Source organism: Schistocerca serialis, chromosome 11 (genome assembly GCF_023864345.2).
Source record: "Schistocerca serialis cubense isolate TAMUIC-IGC-003099 chromosome 11, iqSchSeri2.2, whole genome shotgun sequence".
NCBI classification, from domain to species: Eukaryota; Metazoa; Arthropoda; class Insecta; order Orthoptera; family Acrididae; genus Schistocerca; species Schistocerca serialis.
The window spans coordinates 85243273-85256938 of record NC_064648.1 but is presented as its reverse complement, the minus strand read 5'-3'; the positions used below and the strand labels follow the sequence as shown (position 1 = coordinate 85256938).

General features: G+C 44.4%; 1 protein-coding gene across 1 annotated transcript in view; it reads left to right on the top strand.

The window, feature by feature from the left end:
* Nucleotides 1–1412: 1412 nt before the first annotated feature.
* LOC126427074 (ankyrin repeat domain-containing protein 6-like) overlaps nt 1413–13666 on the top strand; it is a 56109-nt gene continuing 43855 nt past the window's right edge. The window contains exon 1 of the mRNA XM_050089249.1: nt 1413–1482. The gene's annotated coding sequence lies outside the window, so the exon portion shown is untranslated. The remainder of the gene's footprint in view (nt 1483–13666) is intronic.

Sequence of the window (13666 nt, the reverse complement as noted above, 5' to 3'; positions counted from 1 at the left end):
GCGATGGGTTACGGGGATTCAAGTGGGTGTGCGGTTCTAGGCGCTACAGTCTGGAGCCGAGCGACCGCTACGGTCGCAGGTTCGAATCCTGCCTCGGGCGTGGATGTGTGTGATGTCCTTAGGTTAGTTAGGTTTAAGTAGTTCTGAGTCCTAGGCGACTGATGACCTCAGAAGCTAAGTCGCATAATGCTCGGAGCCATTTGATTTGCTAACCTCTTCTCATTCGAAGAAGCAACAGCATTTATGAGTAACGGCCACATTTCTTTTGTTGATAGGTTTAATTGTACTTCCTTTGCCAAAATACAGTGTAATTTGCACATACGCATCTCACGGCAGCTATTGCGACAGATTTGTGAAACAGAGTGCGTCATTAAAAAAGTAATTGGCAATCAAAGAGCTCAATAGCTTAGGAAAAAACCATATACTGTCGGTTTGCAGTAAAATAAGAGAAGAAATTTCATGATTATTTTCATACTAGGAGACTCTTGTTTCACTAGCTGTCGATAACTCTTAAAATATTACGGTGACAGGAGTGAAAAAATAAAAAATAAAAAAGGAAGTATAACTACTGGTATATCACCATAGATAAGAAAGCTCCATGTGTTTATGAACTGGCAAAATTCTCTCCTCCTTGTGTACTGCCATACGCCAAACTCTCGTTTCGATGTCTCGAGAGGTTTAGGAGATATGAGAGATGTTGCGAGTATTTGATTCTCGAGGGCGTGAGATCGGGAGTGAGAGCACTACATAGGATCCATTTTCACGAGATCGGAGGCAGACAGAGACTTTCTCCCAAGTCTAAACAAAAATTCAACATGTTAGCTAAATTTCTTATGAGGTAAATACGCACCAAACGCAAAATCCAAGCGGCTTTTTCTTTGCAAACTTTCAGAATTTTGCGTAGCTTCTTACTAAAATGTGTATATCACAATAAGTACGACGATTAGCGAAATGGTGGGCACTTCGTCACGAAACTGACACATAACGCTAGAAGCAAAGTAAAGATGAAATATTTTTACTAAATAGTTTCTGTAAAACCGTTTGAGAAAGGTTACAGTGTGCGCGCGCTCTTCGTTTCTGTCAGCGTAGAGCGTCGTCAATCGCCGCGTGCAAATACGTGTACTCGTCTGAATATGCGTTGGACCAGCGCGACACGAGCGAAACGTGCGCGACGCACTGTAGCGTCGTGTCGCGTCCCACGTGCTATACGCGTCTCAATTTGCTCTGGAGCTCGCAATGACTCACTCGTAACGCAGCGGTCTGCCGTGCGAAAAAACTGTGCGAACTGAAGGTCACGCCTCGCGCGTTCGCGTATGGAGCGCGGTGCATGGGGAACGTGGGTGGCGGGGGAGGGGGGGGGGGAGTGAGAGTCTCTGACGTCAGAGCTGCGTTCTGGACCAGTGGCTCGCTAGGCGTGGGAGAGCAGGCGGCGCCGAGTCCCGTCTCCACAGCAGGGCAGGCGTGTGTGTGTCGACACAGCAGGTAGGAGCCTTCCTTGTTCTGATCGCAGCTTCATTATGAGGTGTGAGAGTACGAAGTGGATACCGGTGTGCTCACCGCTGGAGAACAGGCTGCTTAGCTGTCAACGGCGAGTCGTCGAGTTTCAGACAGCCCATCTAGCCAGAATTCGCCTCGAGCTAGATATGTAAATGGAAATGTCGTGTGACTAAGGCCTCCCGTCGTGTAGACAGTTCGCATGGCGCAAGTCTTTCGAGTTAACGCCAGCGACCTGCGTGTCGATTGGGATTTAAAAAAAAACGCACTCCGTCTTCAGGCCACAAGTGGCCCACCGGGACCATCCGACCGCCGTGTCATCCTCGGCTGAGGATGCGGATAGGAGGGGCGTGTGGTCAGCACACCGCTCTCCCTGTCGTTATTATGGTTTTCTGTGACCGGAGCCGATACTATTCGGTCGAGTAGCTCCTCAATTGGCATCACGAGGCCGAGTGCACCTGAAAAATGGCAACAGCGCGTGGCGGCCCGGATGGTGACTCATCCAAGTGCCGGCCACGCCCGACAGTGCTTAACTTCGGTGATCTGACGGGAGCCAGTGCATCCACTGCGGCACGGTCGTTGCTGATGGGGATTAAAAGATGATGATAAGGCCAACACAACACACAGTCCCTGAGCAGAGAAAATCTCCGACCCAAATGGGAATCGAACCCGGGCCGTTGGGGATGACATTCCTCAGCTGTGGCCGAGCGGTTCCAGGCGCTTCAGTCTGGAGCCGCGTGACCGCTACGGTCGCAGGTTCGAATCCTGCCTCGGGCAAGGATGTCCTTAGGTTAGTTAGGCTTAAGCAGTTCCAAGTTCTAGGGGACTGATGACCTCAGATATTAAGTCCCATAGTGTTCAGTGCCATTTGAACCATGTGACCAAACAGCTACCAGGGGCAGACGCTACACAGGTGACGTCTGCCCGCTTCCAGCGCCTCCTGGTGTAAGTGGCTGTGCCGACCCTTTCTGCCTCTCACCTCCGTCCACGCCTCTCGACGTCGCGGCTGGTTATTACGCCGTAAGTCCCTCTCTTAGAAATGAGATGTCACAATGTGTCTCATTGGCATTGTTTCGAAGTGTGAGCCATTGCAGATGTGGGCACATGTGTGAATCAGACCGTCCTGCTGGGACTGAAATGGCCTTTTCGCAAAGCTAAAGCGTGGCAGACACTCTTCCACTTCTTATGTGAATGCAGGTATCTTCGCTGAGCGGCATTGATGAATCCTTTACTGTAAATGAGATGGGCGAAGTGTTCGTGTCGCCATGCACTTTTTTGGCAAGCCATGGAATAACAATACGGAAAAATGGAAATGAAGTCCCATGCTTCTTTACAGAGCGGAGGGGAACGATGCGGGAGACCCGCACCGCCTTACTAGGCAAGGTCCTAATGGAGGTGGTTTGCCGTTGCCTTCCTCCGACCGTAATGGGGATGAATGATGATGATGAAGACGACACAACAACACCCAGTCATCTCGAGGCAGGAAAAATTCCTGACCCCGCCGGGAATCGGAGCCGGGACCCCGTGCTCGGGAAGCGAGAAAGCTACCGCGAGACCACGAGGGCGGACGAAATAACAATATGCACACAGGCTACTGCCGGTGGCATCGCGTGCACAAGGTATAAAAGGGCAGAGCTCTGGCTCATGTGGTTCGTGTGGAAAGGCTTGCCTCATGATTATGGGTGCATGACGGGAATTAACAGATTTTGAAAGTGGAACAGCAGTGGAACTGGATGCATAGGACATTCCATTTCGTAAATCGTTAGGGAATTCAATCTTCCAAGGTCCACATTATCAAGAGTGTGCCGAGGATACCAAATTCCAGCCATTATCTCTTACCACACACAGCGCAGTGGCCGACGCCCTTCACTTAACGACCGAGAGCAGAGTCATTTGTGTAGCGTTGTCAGTGCTAGTAGACAAGCAGCACTGCACGAAAAAGATGCAGAAATCAATGTCGTCTGTACGACGAATGTATCCGTTAGGACACTGAGGTGAAACTTGGTGTTAATGGGCTACAGCAGAAGACAGACAACGTGAGTGACTTTGCTAAAGGCATGTCATCACCTCCAGCACCTCTCCTTGGCTTGTGACGGTATCCGTTGGATCCTAGACGACTGGAAAACCGTGGGTGTATTAGATGAGTCCAGATTTCAGCTGGTAAAAGCCGATGGCACGGTTCGAGTGTGACGCACACACCACGAACTGACTGACCCAAGTTATCAGCAAGGCACTGTGCAAGCTGGTGGTGGCTCCAAACTGGTGTGAACTGTGCTTACAAGGAATGTACTGGGTCCTTTTTTTCTGCAAGTGAACCGATTATTGACCATATGGAGCTATTTATGGACTTCATGTTCCAAAACAATGATAGAATTTTTATTTATGACAATGCAGCATGTCACCGGGCCACAATTCTTCGTGACTGGTTTGAAGAAGATTGTAGAGCGAATAATTTGACGACCCATATTGTCCAACATGAACCCCAACGAACATTTATGAGACATAATCTGGAGGTCATTTCATGCACAAAATCCTGCACTGACCACATTTTCGCAATTATGGGCGGTTATAGAGGCAGTATGGCTCAATATTTCAGTAGGTGACATGTTCATTCCACACTGAGGAACTGCAATACGCCTACTAAAAGCAGGTCAGACACAAGATTAGGAGGTATTTCATGCCTTTTGCTGCCTCAGCTTCAGATGACGAGCAGTAGTAGTAGTAGTAGGATGTGTCCGCCCCATTAGCTGAATGGTCAGTGCGGTGGAATGCCACGCACGGGGGTTCGATTCCCGGCTGGGTTGGGAGATTTTCTCCCCTCGTGGACTGGGTGTTGTGCTGTCCTCATGATCATTTCATCCTCATTGTCGACGCGCAAGTCGCACAATGTGGAGTCGCACTCAATAAGTCTTGCACTTGGCGGCAGAACTTCCAGTGTGGGAACTCACAGCCACTGACGCCACACACTCATTTCCATTTCTCAGGTTGTCTTTGCACTCAGCCTATAAACCACTTTTCCAAACTGTAGACGAGGGGGAGCGTACATACATTACGCGCTAGACTAGCCTGGACTGCATGACTGGAGTTTCCTCAGGCGGTTCGCTACTTTCCGTCTATCTACTCACAGTCCATTTGTCTGTAGTCTGCATAAATTTCCTAATGATTCCTCTAGAGATTTCTAGTAACAGATTCTGCTAGAAATGTAAATCCCATCAACTACACTTCCGCATCGGTATTTGATGAACTACTTACACTTTTTTTATTTCTCATATTTATTATAGTTGTTCAAAACTTATATAATCCATAAAACTTAATTCGGAGAGTTTCTGTTTAGCAATGCAGCTGCTGGCTCCTTTACATCTCGTACACCTTAGATCGTACAATGCTGTATTCGCTGACATACAGAAATTATTTTTATCGTTGAAAGGCTCGTGTCGTATTTCGGGACTAGACTACCCCAGATACAGACTACCCCACATCCAGTGATGTATTTATAAGTAGGACACATATACCATCTTGTTGCATGCAGTGTGTAAGCCTTATTCACGAAACTATGGAGACCAAGTAGAGACGAATTTGATAATTTTCATATTCTCTACGTTTTACCTGTCGGGGAGAGTTTTCCTTCTCATTCTTCTAGTGACATCAAAGTACAGAACAATGTAGGACGTTGTTTTATTGTGGTCATTTAAGTCGAATCGACAGTATACAATTTCTGCTGTAGCAGTATTATCTTTCATATGCTAAGTATCGCTTGAAAGCGTTGTTCTACATTAATGCGGAAAACACTGCGACATTAAAAGTGAGCGTGCACACCACATTGTTCAGGTAGATCAATGATGTCTCTACCTTTAAGAACTGGTACGGATTCTCGTTCCAGTGGTTTATCGACTGGCGACTTGGCACGTCCGTCTCGGTACTACGTTCGCGACACATCCATAAGAGGTCCTGTGATGTTTTTTCAGCTTCTGCGCGTGTGCAATAGCGCTGTGGATAGAAAGTGATAACTTCGTGTGGCTTAGTGCACGCATGCGGGTCTTCCAGATGGACGCCATTTTGGCGAGTTGCGTGTCCCTGACCTGCCCCACTTATGCAACCGGAGAAAGGGGACCTGCAGTTTGGCGCAGAATGCGAACCGCGTCTTTCATTGTGACTCTTCAGATGGTCGGGAGGTGGTGATTAGATTGAAGGCACACTGAAAACTTCCATGCCTCGACAGGGATTCGACACGGCGATTTGGGGCCACACGATCCAGAGACCCAACAGTCTCAGGAAATGGGAGAGAGACAATCTTCCCTGTACTGTTATTAATCTACTAGTAATTGGTAACTTGGTGGAAAGACGATGCTAATAAGTCGGAAAACTTTCTTTTGTCATCGCCTCTCACACAGTTCCAGACCATCTTTCAAATTAACCCTTTCGCAGGGGACCTTAATAAAACTGTCATTTCATCACAGACGCGGGAAATTTTGCTAGAGCTTTCTGTTGCGCTTTCTCGGGCTGTCTGTGTATTCTCAGCAGTTCCTAAGTGGAGGCTCCATTGCGTCTGACGCAGTTCCCCCAACTTTGTTCTTGATTTCTTCTGTGAAATGCTTAAGATTCCAGGAATTTCTTAACGAATCCAGCGTAACTAGACTTCATGTACGTATTTTTGTCTGTCTGTGGAGACATCTGGTATCCTCAACCATATTTTCCAGCACCAAAGTTTCTTCTCTTCTCTCTTTCGAAATGCCTCGCTAAGATCTACACTTGAATCATACATGATGTCAGGAAACATTCACCTTTATGCTCACACTTTCCTCCAGAAGGTGTGTGGTGATACTTGCATCTCAGAGATGTTACGAAATGAAATTTAAATTGATGGCAACTAAATATTGCTGCCTGGACACAGCTCGATCCTGTTCTTCCACTAGAATTTAGGTGATTTTGAGCTACTTTGAACAGTTAGTCCTGGGGATGTCTTTCAGAAGATATGAGAGTTTTATCGACGATAGTCTTTCTAGATTTCATTAATGTTGTGGGAGTCCCTGAGCCGCTGTACAAAGCACCAATAGAAGAAGAAAAGACCAGTTAGCTGCGACGACCATGTTGTTCCCTTGTGAAACATTCTGTTGACTCACAACTTTCGAATCCTACAGCTGTTGTTTCCATGAAGAATTCTGTGCCGCTGGAAGCTGAGCTATTGAACAACTGAAAGAGCTAATCTGACGTTGTTTCGTCTAACAGATGTTTGATCCAAGTCAGTGAGAATTAATTCATGGTTAAACATTCAAGCCAACCGGATTCTGGGGAATTATCCTCACCATAAACTACTCATCGTTAAAAGTATGTCAATTTATATCGAAAATTATTCCTTACACACTTTGCCTGAAAACGTCCGAATTACCCTTGTTTCAGTTGGATCCGGTAGAGAACAAGTAACTTTACTTCTTATTTCCGCTAACCCCTAGACACTTCCAGACCTTATTATTCTAATGGCTGCGACCTGATATAAATACAGTAACTTATTTTGCGGCCTGCTGTCTCTCATGAAGCGCTCCAAACTTGTGCGACACGGCGTAAGCAGGAGTTGCGTAGAGACTCGCATACGCAACGACTGGTGAACTCCATTGTGCTCCAGGGGAGCAGGGACAGACACGTCTAGAGCACGATTTCCAAATTTATTGTTACTATCGCCTTGTGCGAATTCCCCAAATTATCGGAACCATTAACTTTCAGAGAAGCATTATTGAGCTGTACTTCCTGTGTTTTCAGTTTCGTCACAATCGGCCCACCGCACCATTTGTTTTGTTCTTATTCTCGGAAATATCCCATATTTACCTCAACAGCAGGTATATTAATTCGTATGAGCATTGCAGACTCATTACTGAATTTCGAAAAGTATTTTATAATGCAAGTGGCAACACTTTGTAGTTCGGACAATGTCTGCAGCAGTGTTTGTGGCCTTTGGTCGACTTATATTTTAAGAGTATGGTGTCTACGTCTGCGACTACTCGTACAAACTGCAGGCCAGCTCACGATGTGTGGCGGAGGGTACTTTGTACCAGTGCCAGTCGCCCACTTGTCCTGTACCAGAGGCGTGTGGTCCGCAGTAAGGCGACTGCCGGTAAGCCTCCGTGTGGGCTCAACCACTCTCTCTGACGTCATCCTCACCGACTTTTCACGAAACATAAATAGAAGAAAGCAGTATTCAGACTTGACCGCTCAATATACCCAGTGTCTGAATTAACATATTTTCAGTTTTCTACAGTTGATTTTCAGTAATAAACGTAGAATTCGAACAAATTCTGAAAAATTTAATGAAGTTGAAGGAACACGACATTTCGATCATTATGCGGTTAATGCTGTGGCAGAAATCGGTCTCAGTGTCAGCAGCAAATATGGCGCAAGTGAGGGAGACAGGGCGCAGCGAATTCGGCAGGTCAGCTGGTGTGGCCGAGCGGTTCTAGGCGCTTCAGTCTGGAACCACGTGACCACTACGGTCGCAGGTTCGAATCCTGCCTCGGGCGTGGAAGTGTTTGATGTCCTTACGTTAGTTAGGCTTAATAGTTCTAAGTTCTAGGGGGACTGATTACCTCAGATGTTAAGTCCCATAGTGCTCAGATCCATTTGAACCATTTGAATGCCGGCCCATGTGGCCAAGCGCTTCTAGGCGCTAAGTCTGGAACCGCGCTGCTGCTACGGTCGCAGGATCGAATCCTGCCTCGGGCATGGATGTCTTTGATGTCCTTAGGTTGGTTAGGTTTAAGTAGTTCTAAGTTCTAGGGGACTGATTACCTCAGATGTTAAGTCCCATAGTGCTCAGAGCCATTTGAACCATCTGAATACGACAGCGAAAGGCCACAAGTTGATCACTTTCCTGCATCCTCCCTTCTGGATGACATCCTTTGTTCACCCTGAAGCAACCAGAAAATTAAGGGTTCAGTTATTATCCCAAGTTAAATGTACGTCAGTTAAATTATACGTATATCAGTTAATTTTACCTTCTGTTCTAGGGAACATTGTGGACGTTTTCTTCTTATATGAGAGAAGAGAGAGAGAGAGAGAGAGAGAGAGAAGAGAACTTCGTACAATTTCAAGCCATTGACGTAAAAATACAGGAGACTGGTCAAAACACAAAAACTTATTTACAATTTTCCTTATAATGCTAGTAATATAATATACAGTACTGAATAATTACTTAATTAAGCAATTAATAATTTTTCAAAGTAACAAACTTTTAAGATTAACAGTCCTAAGTAGTTGCTATCTCCTGCTCAAATTTTCAGCTCGTAATTTATGAATTCTTGTACTGAATAGTAACATCTCTGCACTAGTTTCTCATATAAGGATTTTTTCAATGTTTCTCATTTTATGCTGAGTAATTCTCTTCCTTTCACTTTGTTATCAATTTTTATACCCATATATAGTGTGGACTTTGAGCATAAAGTTTTAATCGGTGGGTGGGCAGCATAAAATTCTTTTGATTTCTGATGTTGTAATCATGTTGAAAATGATTTGCTACAAATAAATAAGGGTTACTGTGTACAAAGATAATCAGTTCATATATGTATAGTGAGGGAACACTTAGTATACCCAGCTTTTTTAGGAATGGGCGACATGCTTTCCTTCACCCTACATTGTGCATATTTCTAATGATGGTTTTCTGAAGTTTTAGTTGTTGTTATGGTCTTCAGTCCAGAGACTGGTTTGATGCAGTTCTCCATGCTACTCTATCCTGTGCAAGCTTCTTCATCTCCTAGTACCCACTGCAACCTACATCCTTCTGAATCTGTTTAGTGTATTCATCTCTTGGTCTCCCTCTACGATTTTTACGCTCCAGACTGCTCTCCAATACTGAGTTGGTGATCCCTTGATGTCTCAGAATATGCCCTACAAGCCGATCCCTTCTTCTAGTCAAGTTGTGCCACAAACCTGAAGTTTTAGTATTCGACATATATCGTATGTGATTCTCCCACCTGTTTTTAATCTTTGAATGCAAAGGGAGCGCTGTGCTTCACTGCTGCCACACGTCGTAAAATGCTTCCAAACTAGGCCCGGTGCCACTCAACAACACCACCTGTAACGTACCCTCTCTATTATGTTACTGTTGTTTTGTGTTATTGTAGTTGTAGAGATATGAAATTATTGTAGCGGTTTGCTTAGTCAGCCGTACTTCGGAATTGTTTGACATTAAATGGAGCCTCAAATTTGCGTAATAAATACTTCGCGTGAAGTGCGATTTGCGGCATAAACAAAAATTAATTGCGGAGATACAATCCACTGAATATTAACAGAAAAAGCTTTAGAACAATGCGCACGACTGAATAGACACATTCAGAGGGTACCTACATTCGCGTGCGAGTGATTGCGATCTGATGAGAGAGATCTATCTTAATTTTTTTCGTAAAATAATGACGTCGTAACACACTCGGAGATTGCGAACGTAGAATCAGGGTAGAGGCACGTGCGTTCTTTCATTCCCCATGGCCTGGCTACAAGAATTGCCATTATTTAAAATTAAGAATATTTATTTTTCTATTTTTATACGAAAAGGAAGACTGCAGTTTCTGAATGTCTCGGCAAAAACACATCTTAGCGGCCACCAAAGGAAGGTGGTGAGCACAATCACGCACCTCTATTGTGGAGCACCGCCGTCGTGAAGATCGTCGCCCCCATCTAAAATTCGCCTTCTCGAATTAACAGAATAATTTGTAATCCATTGGTATGGGATTTAGGCTTGATCTTGACCGAAATTATAAAACATATTTTTCATCAATTTACACCTTCATTTAACACACACACAGAAATCATGCAGTACGTCTTTACGCCAGCACATCAGAACAAAAAGTAGTTAATACTAGAAGTAAAAAAAAAATCTCGAAATTAGTCCTTTGTCTATCAAGGATAAAACAGTTTTTCAGAGTATTCCTCTGGTATGACAGTCGAACAGGTTTTCTTCTTGTATGTTTGAGATTAAATTACAAAATTTTTTTAGTTCCTTTTCACATCGTACAGAGCGGGTGCGGGTGACTCCCCCCTCACACCGCACCCACACGCGTGCGTGGCTGCAGCTACGCTACTGTCTTGCCTGCCAGCACTGCACCCATACTTACTTCATATGTTCCTTCCTCGTTTCTAACTGTCAGCGTCGTTGTTAAAACAACACTGATCGATTTTCCCACTCTCTACAGTAACTCACTCTTACAAAGCAATGGAAAAAATGGTTCAAATGGCTCTGAGCACTATGGGACTTAACATCTGTGGTCATCAGTCCCCTAGAACTTAGAACTACTTAAACCTAACTAACCTAAGGACATCACACACATCCATGCCCGAGGCAGGATTCGAACCTGCGACCGTAGCAGTCCCGCGGTTCCGGACTGAGCGCCTAGAACCGCTAGACCACCGCGGCCGGCAATGGAAAAAAAAAAATGTGTGTGAAATTTTACGGGACTTACCTGCTAAGGTCATCAGTCCCTAAGCTTACGACTACTTTTTAACCTAAATTATCCTAAGGACAAACACACACACCCATGGCCGAGGGAGGACTCGAACCTCCGCCGGGACCAGCCGCACAGTTCATGACTGAAGCGCCAGAGACCGCTCGGCTAATCCCGAGCGGCAAAGCACTGGAAATTTTACAGATAAACATTACTAGTATTTTTAAAAAGTGTCCTTTAAAAACAAAAAAAATTTTAGCACTGCTGTCGTAGCAAACTGATATGCCTCTTTTTTTTTCAACCCTGTTCTTAGTATAAATTGAAAGCAGCTGTTAGAACCGAGGCAAAATAAATACACAAAAATACCAGCCACTCGTAACTAAAATACCGATACTGGTTTTAACGGTTTTAACCGGATGGTTTCTCCCATCCCCACCCTGGCTCCTCAATTACGCAGTTTGTCAAGCTGTGCGAAGCGACCTTCAGCGTCTCAAAACGTGCACTGCTGTTGATAAGTGTGGGGAATTCCGATAAGGCGGACTCGCCTATCAGCTTATCGCTTGTCAGCTCACTGGCGTTTCCAGATAAATCCTTCTTAGCGTGAGAGAATGCTCTGATACCAATCGGAAAAAATGGTTCACCTTCTTACATAAATAATTTATCATTTTTTTCTCTTGAACCAGTAGGGTATAAAAATTTATAAATGTTTTCATCGGAGCAGTGACAGCTGGGATTTCCAAGAGCTTAAGAGACCGTACCTCACAAACGGCTTCTAATCAAATTGCGTGCCTATGGAGCACTGTTTCAGTTGTGGGACTAGATTCATAATCTCCTGTCGTAAGTGTCACAGTTCGTAGTAACTGACGGGACGTCATCGAGTGATACCTGGTGTTCCCCAAGAAAGTGTTAGAGGTCCTTCGCCACTTATAATATACTGGGTGATCGAAAAGTCAGTATAAATTTGAAAACTTAATAAACCACGGAATTATGTAGATAGAGAGGTAAAAATTGACACACATGCTTGGAATGACATGGGGTTTTATTAAAACAAAAAAAGCACCCCATATTGCTAGACACGTGAAAGGTCTCTTGCGCGAGTCGTTTGGTGATGATCGTGTGCTCAGCCGCCACTTTCGTCACGCATGGCCTCCCAGGTCCCCAGACCTCAGTCCGTGCGATTATTCGCTTTGGGGTTACCTGAAGTCGCAAGTCTATCGTGATCGACCGACATCTCTAGGGATGCTGAAAGACAACATCCGACGCCAATGCCTCACCATAACTCCGGACATACTTTACAGTGCTGTTCACAACATTATTCCTCGACTACAGCTATTGTTGAGGATTGATGGTTGACATATTGAGCATTTCCTGTAAAGAACATCATCTTTGCTTTCTCTTCCTTTATTATGCTAATTATTGCCATTCTAATCAGATGAAGCGCCATCTGTTTGACATTTCTTGAACTTTTGTATTTTTTGCTTCTAATAAAACCCCATGTCTTTCCAAGCATGTGCATCAATTTGTACCTCTCTATCTACATTATTCCGTGATTTTTTAAGTTTTCAAATTTATGCTGACTTTTTGATCACCCAGTACATATATATATAAATTATTTAGGAGACAATATGACCACTGATCTTAGACTGTTTGCAGATGATGCTCTGATTTATTGTCTAGCAAAGTCATTGGAAAATCAAAACCAATTGCAAAATCATTTATGCAACATATCAGTATCGTAGAATAAGTGGTAACTACCCCAAAATAACGAAAAGTGTGAGGTCATCAACATGATTACTAAAAGAAATCCGTTAAATTCCGGTTAGACGACGAACTGTACAAATCCAAAGGCTGTCAAATCAATTAAATACATACGTTGAACCATTACGAACAACAATTAGAAAGACCACATAATAATACTTTGGGGGATTGCGTTTTATTGGCACATCACTTAGAAGTTGCGACAGGTCTACTTAAGAGACTGCCTACGCCAAACTTGTCCGTCCTGTGACAGAATATTGTTGGGTGATGTGGGATTCTTACCAGACAGACCAGACTGACGGAAGACATCGATAAAGTTCAAAGAAAGATACTGTATATCACTGCCATACTAGCTGAAGACTGTGGGGTTATTCGTGTCACTAATGAGTAAAGGTGCATTGTCCTGCTGGAAAATGTTGTCTCACTGAATTTGCGAAAAGAGCCAGCTGTATCCTCAACGCTTCTATGTTCCCTCAAGAAACACTAAGGGTTAGTTTAGTTTAAAGTTTAGCACAAGATGAGACCACAATACGTTAGTACTGTGGAGCTGGGGTTGCGTCGCTGTGCGACTGAGCTGTTCTCATGCGTGATATAGATTACGTACCCCAAGCAATCGTGTTTCCTCAGATAAGAATAGAGTTTACTTTACATTACAGTTTCACATAACACGAAACCCACATACTGTGCTGTATATCACTGCCAGATTAGCTTCATAGCATTTGCGTTGTCTGAGCTGCACTATGCAGTACTAGATCAAGGGGCGTTGTACTATTTGGAAAACTATGCCTCATTCATACCGTAATCGGTGCTGCAAAAAGGGAGGGCTGGTATCTCGATACTTCACGGTTCTCCAAAAAACCGGTTGGAATTACTTTAGGTTACAGTCCCCTGCAACACAGTAGTAAAAGGTCGTACGGTACGTAACTACCAGTTAGCCAAGAAACGTCTGGGATTGTGCACCTGTCTGGTTCACTTATGAATTTCCTTGCTAC